General features: G+C 46.4%; 19 non-coding genes across 19 annotated transcripts; 7 read left to right on the forward strand and 12 right to left on the reverse strand.

The window, feature by feature from the left end:
* Positions 1–363: 363 nt before the first annotated feature.
* On the reverse strand, positions 364–435 carry trnap-ugg (transfer RNA proline (anticodon UGG)). The gene has a single exon. It is a non-coding gene; the product is annotated as a tRNA-Pro (tRNA).
* A 1164-nt stretch (positions 436–1599) lies between these two features.
* On the reverse strand, positions 1600–1671 carry trnap-ugg (transfer RNA proline (anticodon UGG)). Its single transcript has one exon. It is a non-coding gene; the product is annotated as a tRNA-Pro (tRNA).
* Positions 1672–1831: 160 nt separating this feature from the next.
* On the forward strand, positions 1832–1904 carry trnar-ccg (transfer RNA arginine (anticodon CCG)). Its single transcript has one exon. It is a non-coding gene; the product is annotated as a tRNA-Arg (tRNA).
* Positions 1905–3471: 1567 nt separating this feature from the next.
* On the reverse strand, positions 3472–3543 carry trnap-ugg (transfer RNA proline (anticodon UGG)). Its single transcript has one exon. It is a non-coding gene; the product is annotated as a tRNA-Pro (tRNA).
* A 160-nt stretch (positions 3544–3703) lies between these two features.
* trnar-ccg (transfer RNA arginine (anticodon CCG)) lies at positions 3704–3776 on the forward strand. The gene has a single exon. It is a non-coding gene; the product is annotated as a tRNA-Arg (tRNA).
* Positions 3777–5234: 1458 nt separating this feature from the next.
* Positions 5235–5306, reverse strand: trnap-cgg (transfer RNA proline (anticodon CGG)). The gene has a single exon. It is a non-coding gene; the product is annotated as a tRNA-Pro (tRNA).
* A 1872-nt stretch (positions 5307–7178) lies between these two features.
* On the reverse strand, positions 7179–7250 carry trnap-ugg (transfer RNA proline (anticodon UGG)). The gene has a single exon. It is a non-coding gene; the product is annotated as a tRNA-Pro (tRNA).
* Positions 7251–9050: 1800 nt separating this feature from the next.
* trnap-ugg (transfer RNA proline (anticodon UGG)) lies at positions 9051–9122 on the reverse strand. Its single transcript has one exon. It is a non-coding gene; the product is annotated as a tRNA-Pro (tRNA).
* Positions 9123–10815: 1693 nt separating this feature from the next.
* On the reverse strand, positions 10816–10887 carry trnap-cgg (transfer RNA proline (anticodon CGG)). The gene has a single exon. It is a non-coding gene; the product is annotated as a tRNA-Pro (tRNA).
* A 317-nt stretch (positions 10888–11204) lies between these two features.
* On the reverse strand, positions 11205–11276 carry trnap-ugg (transfer RNA proline (anticodon UGG)). The gene has a single exon. It is a non-coding gene; the product is annotated as a tRNA-Pro (tRNA).
* Positions 11277–11436: 160 nt separating this feature from the next.
* On the forward strand, positions 11437–11509 carry trnar-ccg (transfer RNA arginine (anticodon CCG)). Its single transcript has one exon. It is a non-coding gene; the product is annotated as a tRNA-Arg (tRNA).
* A 1546-nt stretch (positions 11510–13055) lies between these two features.
* trnap-ugg (transfer RNA proline (anticodon UGG)) lies at positions 13056–13127 on the reverse strand. Its single transcript has one exon. It is a non-coding gene; the product is annotated as a tRNA-Pro (tRNA).
* A 160-nt stretch (positions 13128–13287) lies between these two features.
* trnap-cgg (transfer RNA proline (anticodon CGG)) lies at positions 13288–13360 on the forward strand. The gene has a single exon. It is a non-coding gene; the product is annotated as a tRNA-Pro (tRNA).
* Positions 13361–14925: 1565 nt separating this feature from the next.
* On the reverse strand, positions 14926–14997 carry trnap-ugg (transfer RNA proline (anticodon UGG)). The gene has a single exon. It is a non-coding gene; the product is annotated as a tRNA-Pro (tRNA).
* A 160-nt stretch (positions 14998–15157) lies between these two features.
* On the forward strand, positions 15158–15230 carry trnap-cgg (transfer RNA proline (anticodon CGG)). Its single transcript has one exon. It is a non-coding gene; the product is annotated as a tRNA-Pro (tRNA).
* Positions 15231–16773: 1543 nt separating this feature from the next.
* On the reverse strand, positions 16774–16845 carry trnap-ugg (transfer RNA proline (anticodon UGG)). Its single transcript has one exon. It is a non-coding gene; the product is annotated as a tRNA-Pro (tRNA).
* A 160-nt stretch (positions 16846–17005) lies between these two features.
* trnap-cgg (transfer RNA proline (anticodon CGG)) lies at positions 17006–17078 on the forward strand. Its single transcript has one exon. It is a non-coding gene; the product is annotated as a tRNA-Pro (tRNA).
* Positions 17079–18643: 1565 nt separating this feature from the next.
* Positions 18644–18715, reverse strand: trnap-ugg (transfer RNA proline (anticodon UGG)). The gene has a single exon. It is a non-coding gene; the product is annotated as a tRNA-Pro (tRNA).
* Positions 18716–18875: 160 nt separating this feature from the next.
* trnap-cgg (transfer RNA proline (anticodon CGG)) lies at positions 18876–18948 on the forward strand. The gene has a single exon. It is a non-coding gene; the product is annotated as a tRNA-Pro (tRNA).
* Positions 18949–19613: the final 665 nt, after the last annotated feature.

Raw genomic sequence — 19613 nt, forward strand, 5'->3', positions numbered from 1 at the left:
TGGAACAGAAATGGCGGGCTCTAAATGTAAACAGCTGCATATAGGCTATGCCGTAGGCTTGACTTTGAACTAAAAGGCATCAGCCTCCCACCTAGGGAGGCTGTTACTAGGGCGTGCTTGTTGCGCTTTTTCTAAGCCGATGCTGCAAAAAGTCAATGCAAAGTTGTTCAAAGAAGATGGGGCTACTTGCGTACACTTGTACAGTCACCGAACGCTGGCCTCAAACAGAATGAGCAGGCACTAGTTTTGATAAGAGCGTTTGTCGTTAGGGAGCCGTACTCTCTGGCAGGCAGCGATTCAGAGTACGTTCTGTGCAAGAAATAAACGCTTGTCATCTGACTGGCTGCTTGTTCTGAATCTGCTGGGCTCGTCCGGGATTTGAACCCAGGACCTCTCGCACCCAAAGCAAGAATCATACCCCTAGACCAACGAGCCTGACTGACAATAGATTCGACTACTTGCGTACACTTGTAGAGTCACTGAATGCTGGCCTCTTACAGAATGGGAAGGCACTAGTTCCCACTGGCGGGCTCTAAATGTAAACAGCCGCATATAGGCTATGCCGTAGGCTTGACTTTGAACTAAAAGGCACCAGCCTCCCACCTAGGGAGGCTGTTACTAGGACGTGCTTGTTGCGCTTGCTCTAAGCCGATGCTGCAAAAAGTCAATGAAAAGTTGTTCAAAGAAACTCCACAGAACAACAAGTATACCCGTTCTTAGCGTTTCTGCAAAAGAGCCACGGTAATTCAGTTAAGAGCGATTTAAAATGCTTTGAATCCCACTACAGCATCTACAGACCGGCGAAAAAAGTTCAATTTTGCCAAAGCATCAGCCTCTGATGCTGCAGAACGTGACGTCAAGTACTATGTGGGTTGCAGTAAATGGCCAGACTATGAAGTGGGTGATAAAGAAAAGTAAATGCTTTGGCGGGGCTGAGAGGTGGGGAGGACAACATGGCTAACTCCTCCATAATCAGATTGCCCTTCGGGTGATTTTTGGGCAACTCACTGAGTCTCAGCTCCAGAGAGAACTTCAGCAAGTCTAGTTTCTGACTGACTCATTCAAGCGGGCTTGAGCTTCTGAATGAGCTTTCTTCTCCGTCAGAATGAGCTTTCTTCTCTGTCAACTTCTAAGGGAAAACAATGCCTTTCATACACCAAGAAGAGCACAATTTGTTTTATCACCCAGCTTAAAAAAAGAAAAAAAAATCCTGTGGTATCACATGCAATTGCATACAGAGTCAGAGAACCCTTGAACTCATACTGAAGGTGAGAGGGCTCGTTCGGGATTTGAAGCCGGGATCTCTGCGTACACTTGTAGAGTCACTGAATGCTGGCCTCTTACAGAATGGGAAGGCACTAGTTTTAATAGAAAGCGTTTGTCGTTAGGGAGCCACACTCCCTGGCAGGCAGCGATTCTGAGTTCGTTCTGTGCAAGGAAATAAGCGCTTGTCATCTGGCTGAATCTTGGCTATGTTGTAGTACAGATGAACACAAGCAGTAGTAAGGGTTTCAAAAACATGACAGTTTTGAGTTTGTCTCAGTGCTGCAAAAGGAAGGATCCAACCTTGTTACTCTAGCTGCTTGGTCTGAAATCCCCGGGCTCGTCCGGGATTTGAACCCGGGACCTCTCGCACCCAAAGCGAGAATCATACCCCTAGACCAACGAGCCTCTTTTACATTAAGTCTTTCGGGAGGGCGCCACAAATTCAGTGAAGCCCATCTCAAAGACGGAACACGACCTGGCGTCGAGATACGAAAGTGTAGCTGTTTGAGCGTTAGAAACCCCTTGAAGTCAAATTACTGATCAAAGGAAAAAGAACTCCAGACAAGGCCCAGTGGCCTAATGGATAAGGCATCAGCCTCCGGAGCTGGAGATTGTGAGTTCAAGTCCCACCTGGGTCGTCTTTAATGGGCTATATTTAAGTTGGATGTTCGACAAATTCAAGGATGGTTTGTTCAAAGCAATAATGACCGCAAGATCTGAGTTAGCATAGAACGGACAAACTTCGGATAGCTGTGGTGGGGTTTTGTGTGCGTCAGACTGTCAGTGAATCATTCTTGCCTGCCCGTGCATGTGCCCTTTCAGGCTGAAATTACACAAAGCACTGTGCGCAAGAGGCCCAGTGGCCTAAGGGGAAAAGGCCACTTCTTGCTTTTGCACTGGACCTACGACGAAGGCTTTGCGTACGAAAGCAGAGAGGCAGACTACACACAAAACAGGTGGGAAAGAGTCATGAATTTTAATTAATCTAGTCATCGAAAAACATCATTGATACGTTTGTTTTGTCCATATAACCAAAATGGCTGTGTAATTGGAGAAAAACACATGGAACAGAAATGGCGGGCTCTAAATGTAAACAGCCGCATATAGGCTATGCCGTAGGCTTGACTTTGAACTAAAAGGCATCAGCCTCCCACCTAGGGAGGCTGTTACTAGGGCGTGCTTGTTGCGCTTGCTCTAAGCCGATGCTGCAAAAAGTCAATGAAAAGTTGTTCAAAGAAACTCCACAGAACAACAAGTATACCCGTGCTTAGCGTTTCTGCTCAAAGAGCCACGGTAATTCAGTTAAGAGCGATTTAAAATGCTTTGAATCCCACTACAGCATCTACAGACCTGCGAAAAAAGTTCAATTTTGCCAAAGCATCAGCCTCTGATGCTGCAGAACGTGACGTCAAGTACTATGTGGGTTGCAGTAAATGGCCAGACTATGAAGTTGTTGATAAAGAAAAGTAAATGCTTTGGCGGGGGCTGAGAGGTGGGGAGGACAACATGGCTAACTCCTCCATAATCAGATTGCCCTTCGGGTGATTTTTGGGCAACTCACTGAGTCTCAGCTCCAGAGAGAACTTCAGCAAGTCTAGTTTCTGACTGACTCATTCAAGCGGGCTTGAGCTTCTGAATGAGCTTTCTTCTCCGTCAGAATGAGCTTTCTTCTCTGTCAACTTCTAAGGGAAAACAATGCCTTTCATACACCAAGAAGAGCACAATTTGTTTTATCACCCAGCTTAAAAAAAGAAAAAAAAAATCCTGTGGTATCACATGCAATTGCATACAGAGTCAGAGAACCCTTGAACTCATACTAAAGGTGAGAGGGATCGCCCGGGATTTGAAGCCGGGATCTCTAGCACCCGAAGCGAGAATCATACCACTAGACACACGAGCCTGCCTGACGCTGGATGGGGCTACTTGCGTACACTTGTACAGTCACCGAACGCTGGCCTCAAACAGAATGAGCAGGGACTAGTTTTAATAAGAGCGTTTGTCGTTAGGGAGCCGTACTCTCTGGCAGGCAGCGATTCAGAGTACATTCTGTGCAGGAAATAAACGCTTGTCATCTGACTGTGTTGTAGTACAGATGAACACAAGCAGTAGTAAGGGTTTCAAAAACATGACAGTTTTGAGTTTGGCTCAGTGCTGCAAAAGGAAGGATCCAACCTTGTTGCTCTAGCTGCTTGGTCTGAAATCCCCGGGCTCGTCCGGGATTTGAACCCGGGACCTCTCGCACCCAAAGCGAGAATCATACCCCTAGACCAACGAGCCTCTTTTACATTAAGTCTTTCGGGAGGGCGCCACAAATTCAGTGAAGCCCATCTCAAAGACGGAACACGACCTGGCGTCGAGATACGAAAGTGTAGCTGTTTGAGCGTTAGAAACCCCTTGAAGCCAAATTACTGATCAAAGGAAAAAGAACTCCAGACAAGGCCCAGTGGCCTAATGGATAAGGCATCAGCCTCCGGAGCTGGAGATTGTGAGTTCAAGTCCCACCTGGGTCGTCTTTAATGTGCTATATTTAAGTTGGATGTTCGACAAATTCAAGGATGGTTTGTTCAAAGCAATAATGACCGCAAGATCTGAGTTAGCATAGAACGGACAAACTTCGGATAGCTGTGGTGGGTTTTTGTGTGCGTCAGACTGTCAGTGAATCATTCTTGCCTGCCCGTGCATGTGCCCTTTCAGGCTGAAATTACACAAAGCACTGTGCGCAAGAGGCCCAGTGGCCTAAGGGGAAAAGGCCACTTCTTGCTTTTGCACTGGACCTACGACGAAGGCTTTGCGTACGAAAGCAGAGAGGCAGACTACACACAAAACAGGTGGGAAAGAGTCATGAACTTTAAATTAATCTAGTCATCGAAAAACATCATTGATACGTTTGTTTTGTCCATATAACCAAAATGGCTGTGTAATTGGAGAAAAACACATGGAACAGAAATGGCGGGCTCTAAATGTAAACAGCCGCATATAGGCTATGCCGTAGGCTTGACTTTGAACTAAAAGGCATCAGCCCTCCACCTAGGGAGGCTGTTACTAGGGCGTGCTTGTTGCGCTTGCTCTAAGCCGATGCTGCAAAAAGTCAATGAAAAGTTGTTCAAAGAAACTCCACAGAACAAGTATACCCGTGCTTAGCGTTTCTGCAAAAGAGCCACGGTAATTCAGTTAAGAGCGATTTAAAATGCTTTGAATCCCACTACAGCATCTACAGACCTGCGAAAAAAGTTCAATTTTGCCAAAGCATCAGCCTCTGATGCTGCAGAACGTGACGTCAAGTACTATGTGGGTTGCAGTAAATGGCCAGACTATGAAGTTGTTGATAAAGAAAAGTAAATGCTTTGGCGGGGGCTGAGAGGTGGGGAGGACAACATGGCTAACTCCTCCATAATCAGATTGCCCTTCGGGTGATTTTTGGGCAACTCACTGAGTCTCAGCTCCAGAGAGAACTTCAGCAAGTCTAGTTTCTGACTGACACATTCAAGCGGGCTTGAGCTTCTGAATGAGCTTTCTTCTCCGTCAGAATGAGCTTTCTTCTCTGTCAACTTCTAAGGGAAAACAATGCCTTTCATACACCAAGAAGAGCACAATTTGTTTTATCACCCAGCTTAAAAAAAGAAAAAAAAATCCTGTGGTATCACATGCAATTGCATACAGAGTCAGAGAACCCTTGAACTCATACTTAAGGTGAAAGGGCTCGTCCAGGATTTGAAGCCGGGATCTCTAGCACCCGAAGCGAGAATCATACCACTAGACCAACGATCCTGCCTGACGCTGGATGGGGCTACTTGCGTACACTTGTACAGTCACCGAACGCTGGCCTCAAACAGAATGAGCAGGGACTAGTTTTAATAAGAGCGTTTGTCGTTAGGGAGCCGTACTCTCTGGCAGGCAGCGATTCAGAGTACATTCTGTGCAGGAAATAAACACTTGTCATCTGACTGGCTGCTTGTTCTGAAACTGCTGGGCTCGTCCGGGATTTGAACCCGGGACCTCTCGCACCCGAAGCGAGAATCATACCCCTAGACCAACGAGCCTGACTGACAATAGATTCGGCTACTTGCGTACAGTTGTAGAGTCACTGAATGCTGGCCTCTTACAGAATGGGAAGGCACTAGTTTTAATAGAAAGCGTTTGTCGTTAGGGAGCCACACTCCCTGGCAGGCAGCGATTCTGAGTTCGTTCTGTGCAAGGAAATAAGCGCTTGTCATCTGGCTGAATCTTGGCTATGTTGTAGTACAGATGAACACAAGCAGTAGTAAGCTTATAGTAGTAAGGCCTAATGGATAAGGCATCAGCCTCCGGAGCTGGAGATTGTGGGTTCAAGTCCCACCTGGGTCGTCTTTAATGGGCTATATTTAAGTTGGATGTTCGACAAATTCAAGGATGGTTTGTTCAAAGCAATAATGACCGCAAGATCTGAGTTAGCATAGAACGGACAAACTTCGGATAGCTGTGGTGGGGTTTTGTGTGCGTCAGACTGTCAGTGAATCATTCTTGCCTGCCCGTGCATGTGCCCTTTCAGGCTGAAATTACACAAAGCACTGTGCGCAAGAGGCCCAGTGGCCTAAGGGGAAAAGGCCACTTCTTGCTTTTGCACTGGACCTACGACGACGGCTTTGCGTACGAAAGCAGAGAGGCAGACTACACACAAAACAGGTGGGAAAGAGTCATGAACTTTAAATTAATCTAGTCATCGAAAAACATCATTGATACGTTTGTTTTGTCCATATAACCAAAATGGCTGTGTAATTGGAGAAAAACACATGGAACAGAAATGGCGGGCTCTAAATGTAAACAGCCGCATATAGGCTATGCCGTAGGCTTGACTTTGAACTAAAAGGCATCAGCCTCCCACCTAGGGAGGCTGTTACTAGGGCGTGCTTGTTGCGCTTGCTCTAAGCCGATGCTGCAAAAAGTCAATGAAAAGTTGTTCAAAGAAACTCCACAGAACAACAAGTATACCCGTGCTTAGCGTTTCTGCAAAAGAGCCACGGTAATTCAGTTAAGAGCGATTTAAAATGCTTTGAATCCCACTACAGCATCTACAGACCTGCGAAAAAAGTTCAATTTTGCCAAAGCATCAGCCTCTGATGCTGCAGAACGTGACGTCAAGTACTATGTGGGTTGCAGTAAATGGCCAGACTATGAAGTTGTTGATAAAGAAAAGTAAATGCTTTGGCGGGGGCTGAGAGGTGGGGAGGACAACATGGCTAACTCCTCCATAATCAGATTGCCCTTCGGGTGATTTTTGGGCAACTCACTGAGTCTCAGCTCCAGAGAGAACTTCAGCAAGTCTAGTTTCTGACTGACTCATTCAAGCGGGCTTGAGCTTCTGAATGAGCTTTCTTCTCCGTCAGAATGAGCTTTCTTCTCTGTCAACTTCTAAGGGAAAACAATGCCTTTCATACACCAAGAAGAGCACAATTTGTTTTATCACCCAGCTTAAAAAAAGAAAAAAAAAATCCTGTGGTATCACATGCAATTGCATACAGAGTCAGAGAACCCTTGAACTCATACTAAAGGTGAGAGGGCTCGTCCGGGATTTGAAGCCGGGATCTCTAGCACCCCGAAGCGAGAATCATACCACTAGACACACGAGCCTGCCTGACGCTGGATGGGGCTACTTGCGTACACTTGTACAGTCACCGAACGCTGGCCTCAAACAGAATGAGCAGGGACTAGTTTTAATAAGAGCGTTTGTCGTTAGGGAGCCGTACTCTCTGGCAGGCAGCGATTCAGAGTACATTCTGTGCAGGAAATAAACACTTGTCATCTGACTGTGTTGTAGTACAGATGAACACAAGCAGTAGTAAGGGTTTCAAAAACATGACAGTTTTGAGTTTGGCTCAGTGCTGCAAAAGGAAGGATCCAACCTTGTTGCTCTAGCTGCTTGGTCTGAAATCCCCGGGCTCGTCCGGGATTTGAACCCGGGACCTCTCGCACCCAAAGCTAGAATCATACCCCTAGACCAACGAGCCTCTTTTTCATTAAGTCTTTCGGGAGGGCGCCACAAATTCAGTGAAGCCCATCTCAAAGACGGAACACGACCCGGCGTCGAGATACGAAAGTGTAGCTGTTTGAGCGTTAGAAACCCTTTGAAGCCAAATTACTGATCAAAGGAAAAAGAACTCCAGACAAGGTCCAGTGGCCTAATGGATAAGGCATCAGCCTCGGGAGCTGGAGATTGTGAGTTCAAGTCCCACCTGGGTTGCTTTAATGGGCTATATTTAAGTTGGATGTTCGACAAATTCAAGGATGGTTTGTTCAAAGCAATAATGACCGCAAGATCTGAGTTAGCATAGAACGGACAAACTTCGGATAGCTGTGGTGGGGTTTTGTGTGCGTCAGACTGTCAGTGAATCATTCTTGCCTGCCCGTGCATGTGCCCTTTCAGGCTGAAATTACACAAAGCACTGTGCGCAAGAGGCCCAGTGGCCTAAGGGGAAAAGGCCACTTCTTGCTTTTGCACTGGACCTACGACGACGGCTTTGCGTACGAAAGCAGAGAGGCAGACTACACACAAAACAGGTGGGAAAGAGTCATGAACTTTAAATTAATCTAGTCATCGAAAAACATCATTGATACGATTGTTTTGTCCATATAACCAAAATGGCTGTGTAATTGGAGAAAAACACATGGAACAGAAATGGCGGGCTCTAAATGTAAACAGCCGCATATAGGCTATGCCGTAGGCTTGACTTTGAACTAAAAGGCATCAGCCTCCCACCTAGGGAGGCTGTTACTAGGGCGTGCTTGTTGCGCTTGCTCTAAGCCGATGCTGCAAAAAGTCAATGAAAAGTTGTTCAAAGAAACTCCACAGAACAACAAGTATACCCGTGCTTAGCGTTTCTGCAAAAGAGGCACGGTAATTCAGTTAAGAGCGATTTAAAATGCTTTGAATCCCACTACAGCATCTACAGACCTGCGAAAAAAGTTCAATTTTGCCAAAGCATCAGCCTCTGATGCTGCAGAACGTGACGTCAAGTACTATGTGGGTTGCAGTAAATGGCCAGACTATGAAGTTGTTGATAAAGAAAAGTAAATGCTTTGGCGGGGGCTGAGAGGTGGGGAGGACAACATGGCTAACTCCTCCATAATCAGATTGCCCTTCGGGTGATTTTTGGGCAACTCACTGAGTCTCAGCTCCAGAGAGAACTTCAGCAAGTCTAGTTTCTGACTGACTCATTCAAGCGGGCTTGAGCTTCTGAATGAGCTTTCTTCTCCGTCAGAATGAGCTTTCTTCTCTGTCAACTTCTAAGGGAAAACAATGCCTTTCATACACCAAGAAGAGCACAATTTGTTTTATCACCCAGCTTAAAAAAAGAAAAAAAAAATCCTGTGGTATCACATGCAATTGCATACAGAGTCAGAGAACCCTTGAACTCATACTAAAGGTGAGAGGGCTCGTCCGGGATTTGAAGCCGGGATCTCTAGCACCCCGAAGCGAGAATCATACCACTAGACACACGAGCCTGCCTGACGCTGGATGGGGCTACTTGCGTACACTTGTACAGTCACCGAACGCTGGCCTCAAACAGAATGAGCAGGGACTAGTTTTAATAAGAGCGTTTGTCGTTAGGGAGCCGTACTCTCTGGCAGGCAGCGATTCAGAGTACATTCTGTGCAGGAAATAAACACTTGTCATCTGACTGTGTTGTAGTACAGATGAACACAAGCAGTAGTAAGGGTTTCAAAAACATGACAGTTTTGAGTTTGGCTCAGTGCTGCAAAAGGAAGGATCCAACCTTGTTGCTCTAGCTGCTTGGTCTGAAATCCCCGGGCTCGTCCGGGATTTGAACCCGGGACCTCTCGCACCCAAAGCGAGAATCATACCCCTAGACCAACGAGCCTCTTTTTCATTAAGTCTTTCGGGAGGGCGCCACAAATTCAGTGAAGCCCATCTCAAAGACGGAACACGACCCGGCGTCGAGATACGAAAGTGTAGCTGTTTGAGCGTTAGAAACCCTTTGAAGCCAAATTACTGATCAAAGGAAAAAGAACTCCAGACAAGGTCCAGTGGCCTAATGGATAAGGCATCAGCCTCGGGAGCTGGAGATTGTGAGTTCAAGTCCCACCTGGGTTGCTTTAATGGGCTATATTTAAGTTGGATGTTCGACAAATTCAAGGATGGTTTGTTCAAAGCAATAATGACCGCAAGATCTGAGTTAGCATAGAACGGACAAACTTCGGATAGCTGTGGTGGGGTTTTGTGTGCGTCAGACTGTCAGTGAATCATTCTTGCCTGCCCGTGCATGTGCCCTTTCAGGCTGAAATTACACAAAGCACTGTGCGCAAGAGGCCCAGTGGCCTAAGGGGAAAAGGCCACTTCTTGCTTTTGCACTGGACCTACGACGAAGGCTTTGTGTACGAAAGCAGAGAGGCAGACTACACACAAAACAGGTGGGAAAGAGTCATGAACTTTAAATTAATCTAGTCATCGAAAAACATCATTGATACGATTGTTTTGTCCATATAACCAAAATGGCTGTGTAATTGGAGAAAAACACATGGAACAGAAATGGCGGGCTCTAAATGTAAACAGCCGCATATAGGCTATGCCGTAGGCTTGACTTTGAACTAAAAGGCATCAGCCCTCCACCTAGGGAGGCTGTTACTAGGGCGTGCTTGTTGCGCTTGCTCTAAGCCGATGCTGCAAAAAGTCAATGAAAAGTTGTTCAAAGAAACTCCACAGAACAACAAGTATACCCGTGCTTAGCGTTTCTGCAAAAGAGCCACGGTAATTCAGTTAAGAGCTATTTAAAATGCTTTGAATCCCACTACAGCATCTACAGACCTGCGAAAAAAGTTAAATTTTGCCAAAGCATCAGCCTCTGATGCTGCAGAACGTGACGTCAAGTACTATGTGGGTTGCAGTAAATGGCCAGACTATGAAGTTGTTGATAAAGAAAAGTAAATGCTTTGGCGGGGGCTGAGAGGTGGGGAGGACAACATGGCTAACTCCTCCATAATCAGATTGCCCTTCGGGTGATTTTTGGGCAAGTCACTGAGTCTCAGCTCCAGAGAGAACTTCAGCAAGTCTAGTTTCTGACTGACTCATTCAAGCGGGCTTGAGCTTCTGAATGAGCTTTCTTCTCCGTCAGAATGAGCTTTCTTCTCTGTCAACTTCTATGGGAAAACAATGCCTTTCATACACCAAGAAGAGTACAATTTGTTTTATCACCCAGCTTAAAAAAAGAAAAAAAAATCCTGTGGTATCACATGCAATTGCATACAGAGTCAGAGAACCCTTGAACTCATACTAAAGGTGAGAGGGCTCGTCCAGGATTTGAAGCCTGGATCTCTAGCACCCGAAGCGAGAATCATACCACTAGACCAACGATCCTGCCTGACGCTGGATGGGGCTACTTGCGTACACTTGTACAGTCACCGAACGCTGGCCTCAAACAGAATGAGCAGGGACAAGTTTTAATAAGAGCGTTTGTCGTTAGGGAGCCGTACTCTCTGGCAGGCAGCGATTCAGAGTACATTCTGTGCAGGAAATAAACGCTTATCATCTGACTGGCTGCTTGTTCTGAAACTGCTGGGCTCGTCCGGGATTTGAACCCGGGACCTCTCGCACCCGAAGCGAGAATCATACCCCTAGACCAACGAGCCTGACTGACAATAGATTCGGCTACTTGCGTACAGTTGTAGAGTCACTGAATGCTGGCCTCTTACAGAATGGGAAGGCACTAGTTTTAATAGAAAGCGTTTGTCGTTAGGGAGCCACACTCCCTGGCAGGCAGCGATTCTGAGTTCGTTCTGTGCAAGGAAATAAGCGCTTGTCATCTGGCTGAATCTTGGCTATGTTGTAGTACAGATGAACACAAGCAGTAGTAAGGGTTTCAAAACATGACAGTTTTGAGTTTGGCTCAGTGCTGCAAAAGGAAGGATCCAACCTTGTTGCTCTAGCTGCTTGGTCTGAAATCCCCAGGCTCGTCCGGGATTTGAACCCGGGACCTCTCGCACCCAAAGCGAGAATCATACCCCTAGACCAACGAGCCTCTTTTACATTAAGTCTTTCGGGAGGGCGGCACAAATTCAGTGAAGCCCATCTCAAAGACGGAACACGACCTGGCGTCGAGATACGAAAGTGTAGCTGTTTGAGCGTTAGAAACCCCTTGAAGCCAAATTACTGATCAAAGGTAAAAGAACTCCAGACAAGGCCCAGTGGCCTAATGGATAAGGCATCAGCCTCCGGAGCTGGAGATTGTGAGTTCAAGTCCCACCTGGGTCGTCTTTAATGGGCTATATTTAAGTTGGATGTTCGACAAATTCAAGGATGGTTTGTTCAAAGCAATAATGACCGCAAGATCTGAGTTAGCATAGAATGGACAAACTTCGGATAGCTGTGGTGGGGTTTTGTGTGCGTCAGACTGTCAGTGAATCATTCTTGCCTGCCCGTGCATGTGCCCTTTCAGGCTGAAATTACACAAAGCACTGTGCGCAAGAGGCCCAGTGGCCTAAGGGGAAAAGGCCACTTCTTGCTTTTGCACTGGACCTACGACGAAGGCTTTGCGTACGAAAGCAGAGAGGCAGACTACACACAAAACAGGTGGGAAAGAGTCATGAACTTTAAATTAATCTAGTCATCGAAAAACATCATTGATACGTTTGTTTTGTCCATATAACCAAAATGGCTGTGTAATTGGAGAAAAACACATGGAACAGAAATGGCGGGCTCTAAATGTAAACAGCCGCATATAGGCTATGCCGTAGGCTTGACTTTGAACTAAAAGGCATCAGCCTCCCACCTAGGGAGGCTGTTACTAGGGCGTGCTTGTTGCGCTTGCTCTAAGCCGATGCTGCAAAAAGTCAATGAAAAGTTGTTCAAAGAAACTCCACAGAACAACAAGTATACCCGTGCTTAGCGTTTCTGCAAAAGAGCCACGGTAATTCAGTTAAGAGCCATTTAAAATGCTTTGAATCCCACTACAGCATCTACAGACCTGCGAAAAAAGTTCAATTTTGCCAAAGCATCAGCCTCTGATGCTGCAGAACGTGACGTCAAGTACTATGTGGGTTGCAGTAAATGGCCAGACTATGAAGTTGTTGATAAAGAAAAGTAAATGCTTTGGCGGGGGCTGAGAGGTGGGGAGGACAACATGGCTAACTCCTCCATAATCAGATTGCCCTTCGGGTGATTTTTGGGCAACTCACTGAGTCTCACCTCCAGAGAGAACTTCAGCAAGTCTAGTTTCTGACTGACTCATTCAAGCGGGCTTGAGCTTCTGAATGAGCTTTCTTCTCCGTCAGAATGAGCTTTCTTCTCTGTCAACTTCTAAGGGAAAACAATGCCTTTCATACACCAAGAAGAGCACAATTCGTTTTATCACCCAGCTTAAAAAAAGAAAAAAAATCCTGTGGTATCACATGCAATTGCATACAGAGTCAGAGAACCCTTGAACTCATACTAAAGGTGAGAGGGCTCGTCCAGGATTTGAAGCCGGGATCTCTAGCACCCGAAGCGAGAATCATACCACTAGACCAACGATCCTGCCTGACGCTGGATGGGGCTACTTGCGTACACTTGTACAGTCACCGAACGCTGGCCTCAAACAGAATGAGCAGGGACTGTCGTTAGGGAGCCGTACTCTCTGGCAGGCAGCGATTCAGAGTACATTCTGTGCAGGAAATAAACGCTTGTCATCTGACTGTGTTGTAGTACAGATGAACACAAGCAGTAGTAAGGGTTTCAAAAACATGACAGTTTTGAGTTTGGCTCAGTGCTGCAAAAGGAAGGATCCAACCTTGTTGCTCTAGCTACTTGGTCTGAAATCCCCGGGCTCGTCCGGGATTTGAACCCGGGACCTCTCGCACCCAAAGCGAGAATCATACCCCTAGACCAACGAGCCTCTTTTACATTAAGTCTTTCGGGAGGGCGCCACATATTCAGTGAAGCCCATCTCAAAGACGGAACACGACCCGGCGTCGAGATACGAAAGTGTAGCTGTTTGAGCGTTAGAAACCCTTTGAAGCCAAATTACTGATCAAAGGAAAAAGAACTCCAGACAAGGCCCAGTGGCCTAATGGATAAGGCATCAGCCTCGGGAGCTGGAGATTGTGAGTTCAAGTCCCACCTGGGTTGCTTTAATGGGCTATATTTAAGTTGGATGTTCGACAAATTCAAGGATGGTTTGTTCAAAGCAATAATGACCGCAAGATCTGAGTTAGCATAGAACGGACAAACTTCGGATAGCTGTGGTGGGGTTTTGTGTGCGTCAGACTGTCAGTGAATCATTCTTGCCTGCCCGTGCATGTGCCCTTTCAGGCTGAAATTACACAAAGCACTGTGCGCAAGAGGCCCAGTGGCCTAAGGGGAAAAGGCCACTTCTTGCTTTTGCACTGGACCTACGACGAAGGCTTTGCGTACGAAAGCAGAGAGGCAGACTACACACAAAACAGGTGGGAAAGAGTCATGAACTTTAAATTAATCTAGTCATCGAAAAACATCATTGATACGTTTGTTTTGTCCATATAACCAAAATGGCTGTGTAATTGGAGAAAAACACATGGAACAGAAATGGCGGGCTCTAAATGTAAACAGCCGCATATAGGCTATGCCGTAGGCTTGACTTTGAACTAAAAGGCATCAGCCTCCCACCTAGGGAGGCTGTTACTAGGGCGTGCTTGTTGCGCTTGCTCTAAGCCGATGCTGCAAAAAGTCAATGAAAAGTTGTTCAAAGAAACTCCACAGAACAACAAGTATACCCGTGCTTAGCGTTTCTGCAAAAGAGCCACGGTAATTCAGTTAAGAGCGATTTAAAATGCTTTGAATCCCACTACAGCATCTACAGACCTGCGAAAAAAGTTCAATTTTGCCAAAGCATCAGCCTCTGATGCTGCAGAACGTGACGTCAAGTACTATGTGGGTTGCAGTAAATGGCCAGACTATGAAGTTGTTGATAAAGAAAAGTAAATGCTTTGGCGGGGGCTGAGAGGTGGGGAGGACAACATGGCTAACTCCTCCATAATCAGATTGCCCTTCGGGTGATTTTTGGGCAACTCCCTGAGTCTCACCTCCAGAGAGAACTTCAGCAAGTCTAGTTTCTGACTGACTCATTCAAGCGGGCTTGAGCTTCTGAATGAGCTTTCTTCTCCGTCAGAATGAGCTTTCTTCTCTGTCAACTTCTAAGGGAAAACAATGCCTTTCATACACCAAGAAGAGCACAATTCGTTTTATCACCCAGCTTAAAAAAAGAAAAAAAAATCCTGTGGTATCACATGCAATTGCATACAGAGTCAGAGAACCCTTGAACTCATACTAAAGGTGAGAGGGCTCGTCCAGGATTTGAAGCCGGGATCTCTAGCACCCGAAGCGAGAATCATACCACTAGACCAACGATCCTGCCTGACGCTGGATGGGGCTACTTGCGTACACTTGTACAGTCACCGAACGCTGGCCTCAAACAGAATGAGCAGGGACTAGTTTTAATAAGAGCGTTTGTCGTTAGGGAGCCGTACTCTCTGGCAGGCAGCGATTCAGAGTACATTCTGTGCAGGAAATAAACGCTTGTCATCTGACTGTGTTGTAGTACAGATGAACACAAGCAGTAGTAAGGGTTTCAAAAACATGACAGTTTTGAGTTTGGCTCAGTGCTGCAAAAGGAAGGATTCAACCTTGTTGCTCTAGCTGCTTGGTCTGAAATCCCCGGGCTCGTCCGGGATTTGAACCCGGGACCTCTCGCACCCAAAGCGAGAATCATACCCCTAGACCAACGAGCCTCTTTTACATTAAGTCTTTCGGGAGGGCGCCACAAATTCAGTGAAGCCCATCTCAAAGACGGAACACGACCCGGCGTCGAGATACGAAAGTGTAGCTGTTTGAGCGTTAGAAACCCTTTGAAGCCAAATTACTGATCAAAGGAAAAAGAACTCCAGACAAGGCCCAGTGGCCTAATGGATAAGGCATCAGCCTCGGGAGCTGGAGATTGTGAGTTCAAGTCCCACCTGGGTTGCTTTAATGGGCTATATTTAAGTTGGATGTTCGACAAATTCAAGGATGGTTTGTTCAAAGCAATAATGACCGCAAGATCTGAGTTAGCATAGAACGGACAAACTTCGGATAGCTGTGGTGGGGTTTTGTGTGCGTCAGACTGTCAGTGAATCATTCTTGCCTGCCCGTGCATGTGCCCTTTCAGGCTGAAATTACACAAAGCACTGTGCGCAAGAGGCCCAGTGGCCTAAGGGGAAAAGGCCACTTCTTGCTTTTGCACTGGACCTACGACGAAGGCTTTGCGTACGAAAGCAGAGAGGCAGACTACACACAAAACAGGTGGGAAAGAGTCATGAACTTTAAATTAATCTAGTCATCGAAAAACATCATTGATACGTTTGTTTTGTCCATATAACCAAAATGGCTGTGTAATTGGAGAAAAACACATGGAACAGAAATGGCGGGCTCTAAATGTAAACAGCCGCATATAGGCTATGCCGTAGGCTTGACTTTGAACTAAAAGGCATCAGCCCTCCACCTAGGGAGGCTGTTACTAGGGCGTGCTTGTTGCGCTTGCTCTAAGCCGATGCTGCAAAAAGTCAATGAAAAGTTGTTCAAAGAAACTCCACAGAACAAGTATACCCGTGCTTAGCGTTTCTGCAAAAGAGCCACGGTAATTCAGTTAAGAGCTATTTAAAATGCTTTGAATCCCACTACAGCATCTACAGACCTGCGAAAAAAGTTCAATTTTGCCAAAGCATCAGCCTCTGATGCTGCAGAACGTGACGTCAAGTACTATGTGGGTTGCAGTAAATGGCCAGACTATGAAGTTGTTGATAAAGAAAAGTAAATGCTTTGGCGGGGGCTGAGAGGTGGGGAGGACAACATGGCTAACTCCTCCATAATCAGATTGCCCTTCGGGTGATTTTTGGGCAACTCACTGAGTCTCAGCTCCAGAGAGAACTTCAGCAAGTCTAGTTTCTGACTGACTCATTCAAGCGGGCTTGAGCTTCTGAATGAGCTTTCTTCTCCGTCAGAATGAGCTTTCTTCTCTGTCAACTTCTAAGGGAAAACAATGCCTTTCATACACCAAGAAGAGCACAATTTGTTTTATCACCCAGCTTAAAAAAAGAAAAAAAAATCCTGTGGTATCACATGCAATTGCATACAGAGTCAGAGAACCCTTGAACTCATACTAAAGGTGAGAGGGCTCGTCCAGGATTTGAAGCCGGGATCTCTAGCACCCGAAGCGAGAATCATACCACTAGACCAACGATCCTGCCTGACGCTGCATGGGGCTACTTGCGTACACTTGTACAGTCACCGAACGCTGGCCTCAAACAGAATGAGCAGGGACTGTCGTTAGGGAGCCGTACTCTCTGGCAGGCAGCGATTCAGAGTACATTCTGTGCAGGAAATAAACGCTTGTCATCTGACTGTGTTGTAGTACAGATGAACACAAGCAGTAGTAAGGGTTTCAAAAACATGACAGTTTTGAGTTTGGCTCAGTGCTGCAAAAGGAAGGATCCAACCTTGTTGCTCTAGCTACTTGGTCTGAAATCCCCGGGCTCGTCCGGGATTTGAACCCGGGACCTCTCGCACCCAAAGCGAGAATCATACCCCTAGACCAACGAGCCTCTTTTACATTAAGTCTTTCGGGAGGGCGCCACATATTCAGTGAAGCCCATCTCAAAGACGGAACACGACCCGGCGTCGAGATACGAAAGTGTAGCTGTTTGAGCGTTAGAAACCCTTTGAAGCCAAATTACTGATCAAAGGAAAAAGAACTCCAGACAAGGCCCAGTGGCCTAATGGATAAGGCATCAGCCTCGGGAGCTGGAGATTGTGAGTTCAAGTCCCACCTGGGTTGCTTTAATGGGCTATATTTAAGTTGGATGTTCGACAAATTCAAGGATGGTTTGTTCAAAGCAATAATGACCGCAAGATCTGAGTTAGCATAGAACGGACAAACTTCGGATAGCTGTGGTGGGGTTTTGTGTGCGTCAGACTGTCAGTGAATCATTCTTGCCTGCCCGTGCATGTGCCCTTTCAGGCTGAAATTACACAAAGCACTGTGCGCAAGAGGCCCAGTGGCCTAAGGGGAAAAGGCCACTTCTTGCTTTTGCACTGGACCTACGACGAAGGCTTTGCGTACGAAAGCAGAGAGGCAGACTACACACAAAACAGGTGGGAAAGAGTCATGAACTTTAAATTAATCTAGTCATCGAAAAACATCATTGATACGTTTGTTTTGTCCATATAACCAAAATGGCTGTGTAATTGGAGAAAAACACATGGAACAGAAATGGCGGGCTCTAAATGTAAACAGCCGCATATAGGCTATGCCGTAGGCTTGACTTTGAACTAAAAGGCATCAGCCTCCCACCTAGGGAGGCTGTTACTAGGGCGTGCTTGTTGCGCTTGCTCTAAGCCGATGCTGCAAAAAGTCAATGAAAAGTTGTTCAAAGAAACTCCACAGAACAACAAGTATACCCGTGCTTAGCGTTTCTGCAAAAGAGCCACGGTAATTCAGTTAAGAGCGATTTAAAATGCTTTGAATCCCACTACAGCATCTACAGACCTGCGAAAAAAGTTCAATTTTGCCAAAGCATCAGCCTCTGATGCTGCAGAACGTGACGTCAACTACTATGTGGGTTGCAGTAAATGGCCAGACTATGAAGTTGTTGATAAAGAAAAGTAAATGCTTTGGCGGGGGCTGAGAGGTGGGGAGGACAACATGGCTAACTCCTCCATAATCAGATTGCCCTTCGGGTGATTTTTGGGCAACTCCCTGAGTCTCACCTCCAGAGAGAACTTCAGCAAGTCTAGTTTCTGACTGACTCATTCAAGCGGGCTTGAGCTTCTGAATGAGCTTTCTTCTCCGTCAGAATGAGCTTTCTTCTCTGTCAACTTCTAAGGGAAAACAATGCCTTTCATACACCAAGAAGAGCACAATTCGTTTTATCACCCAGCTTAAAAAAAGAAAAAAAAATCCTGTGGTATCACATGCAATTGCATACAGAGTCAGAGAACCCTTGAACTCATACTAAAGGTGAGAGGGCTCGTCCAGGATTTGAAGCCGGGATCTCTAGCACCCGAAGCGAGAATCATACCACTAGACCAACGATCCTGCCTGACGCTGGATGGGGCTACTTGCGTACACTTGTACAGTCACCGAACGCTGGCCTCAAACAGAATGAGCAGGGACTAGTTTTAATAAGAGCGTTTGTCGTTAGGGAGCCGTACTCTCTGGCAGGCAGCGATTCAGAGTACATTCTGTGCAGGAAATAAACGCTTGTCATCTGACTGTGTTGTAGTACAGATGAACACAAGCAGTAGTAAGGGTTTCAAAAACATGACAGTTTTGAGTTTGGCTCAGTGCTGCAAAAGGAAGGATTCAACCTTGTTGCTCTAGCTGCTTGGTCTGAAATCCCCGGGCTCGTCCGGGATTTGAACCCGGGACCTCTCGCACCCAAAGCGAGAATCATACCCCTAGACCAACGAGCCTCTTTTACATTAAGTCTTTCGGGAGGGCGCCACAAATTCAGTGAAGCCCATCTCAAAGACGGAACACGACCCGGCGTCGAGATACGAAAGTGTAGCTGTTTGAGCGTTAGAAACCCTTTGAAGCCAAATTACTGATCAAAGGAAAAAGAACTCCAGACAAGGCCCAGTGGCCTAATGGATAAGGCATCAGCCTCGGGAGCTGGAGATTGTGAGTTCAAGTCCCACCTGGGTTGCTTTAATGGGCTATATTTAAGTTGGATGTTCGACAAATTCAAGGATGGTTTGTTCAAAGCAATAATGACCGCAAGATCTGAGTTAGCATAGAACGGACAAACTTCGGATAGCTGTGGTGGGGTTTTGTGTGCGTCAGACTGTCAGTGAATCATTCTTGCCTGCCCGTGCATGTGCCCTTTCAGGCTGAAATTACACAAAGCACTGTGCGCAAGAGGCCCAGTGGCCTAAGGGGAAAAGGCCACTTCTTGCTTTTGCACTGGACCTACGACGAAGGCTTTGCGTACGAAAGCAGAGAGGCAGACTACACACAAAACAGGTGGGAAAGAGTCATGAACTTTAAATTAATCTAGTCATCGAAAAACATCATTGATACGTTTGTTTTGTCCATATAACCAAAATGGCTGTGTAATTGGAGAAAAACACATGGAACAGAAATGGCGGGCTCTAAATGTAAACAGCCGCATATAGGCTATGCCGTAGGCTTGACTTTGAACTAAAAGGCATCAGCCCTCCACCTAGGGAGGCTGTTACTAGGGCGTGCTTGTTGCGCTTGCTCTAAGCCGATGCTGCAAAAAGTCAATGAAAAGTTGTTCAAAGAAACTCCACAGAACAAGTATACCCGTGCTTAGCGTTTCTGCAAAAGAGCCACGGTAATTCAGTTAAG

The sequence above is a fragment of the Siphateles boraxobius genome, unplaced genomic scaffold, assembly GCF_051911475.1.
Source record: "Siphateles boraxobius isolate OS27281-9 unplaced genomic scaffold, OSU_SipBor_1 25, whole genome shotgun sequence".
NCBI classification, from domain to species: domain Eukaryota; kingdom Metazoa; phylum Chordata; class Actinopteri; order Cypriniformes; family Leuciscidae; genus Siphateles; species Siphateles boraxobius.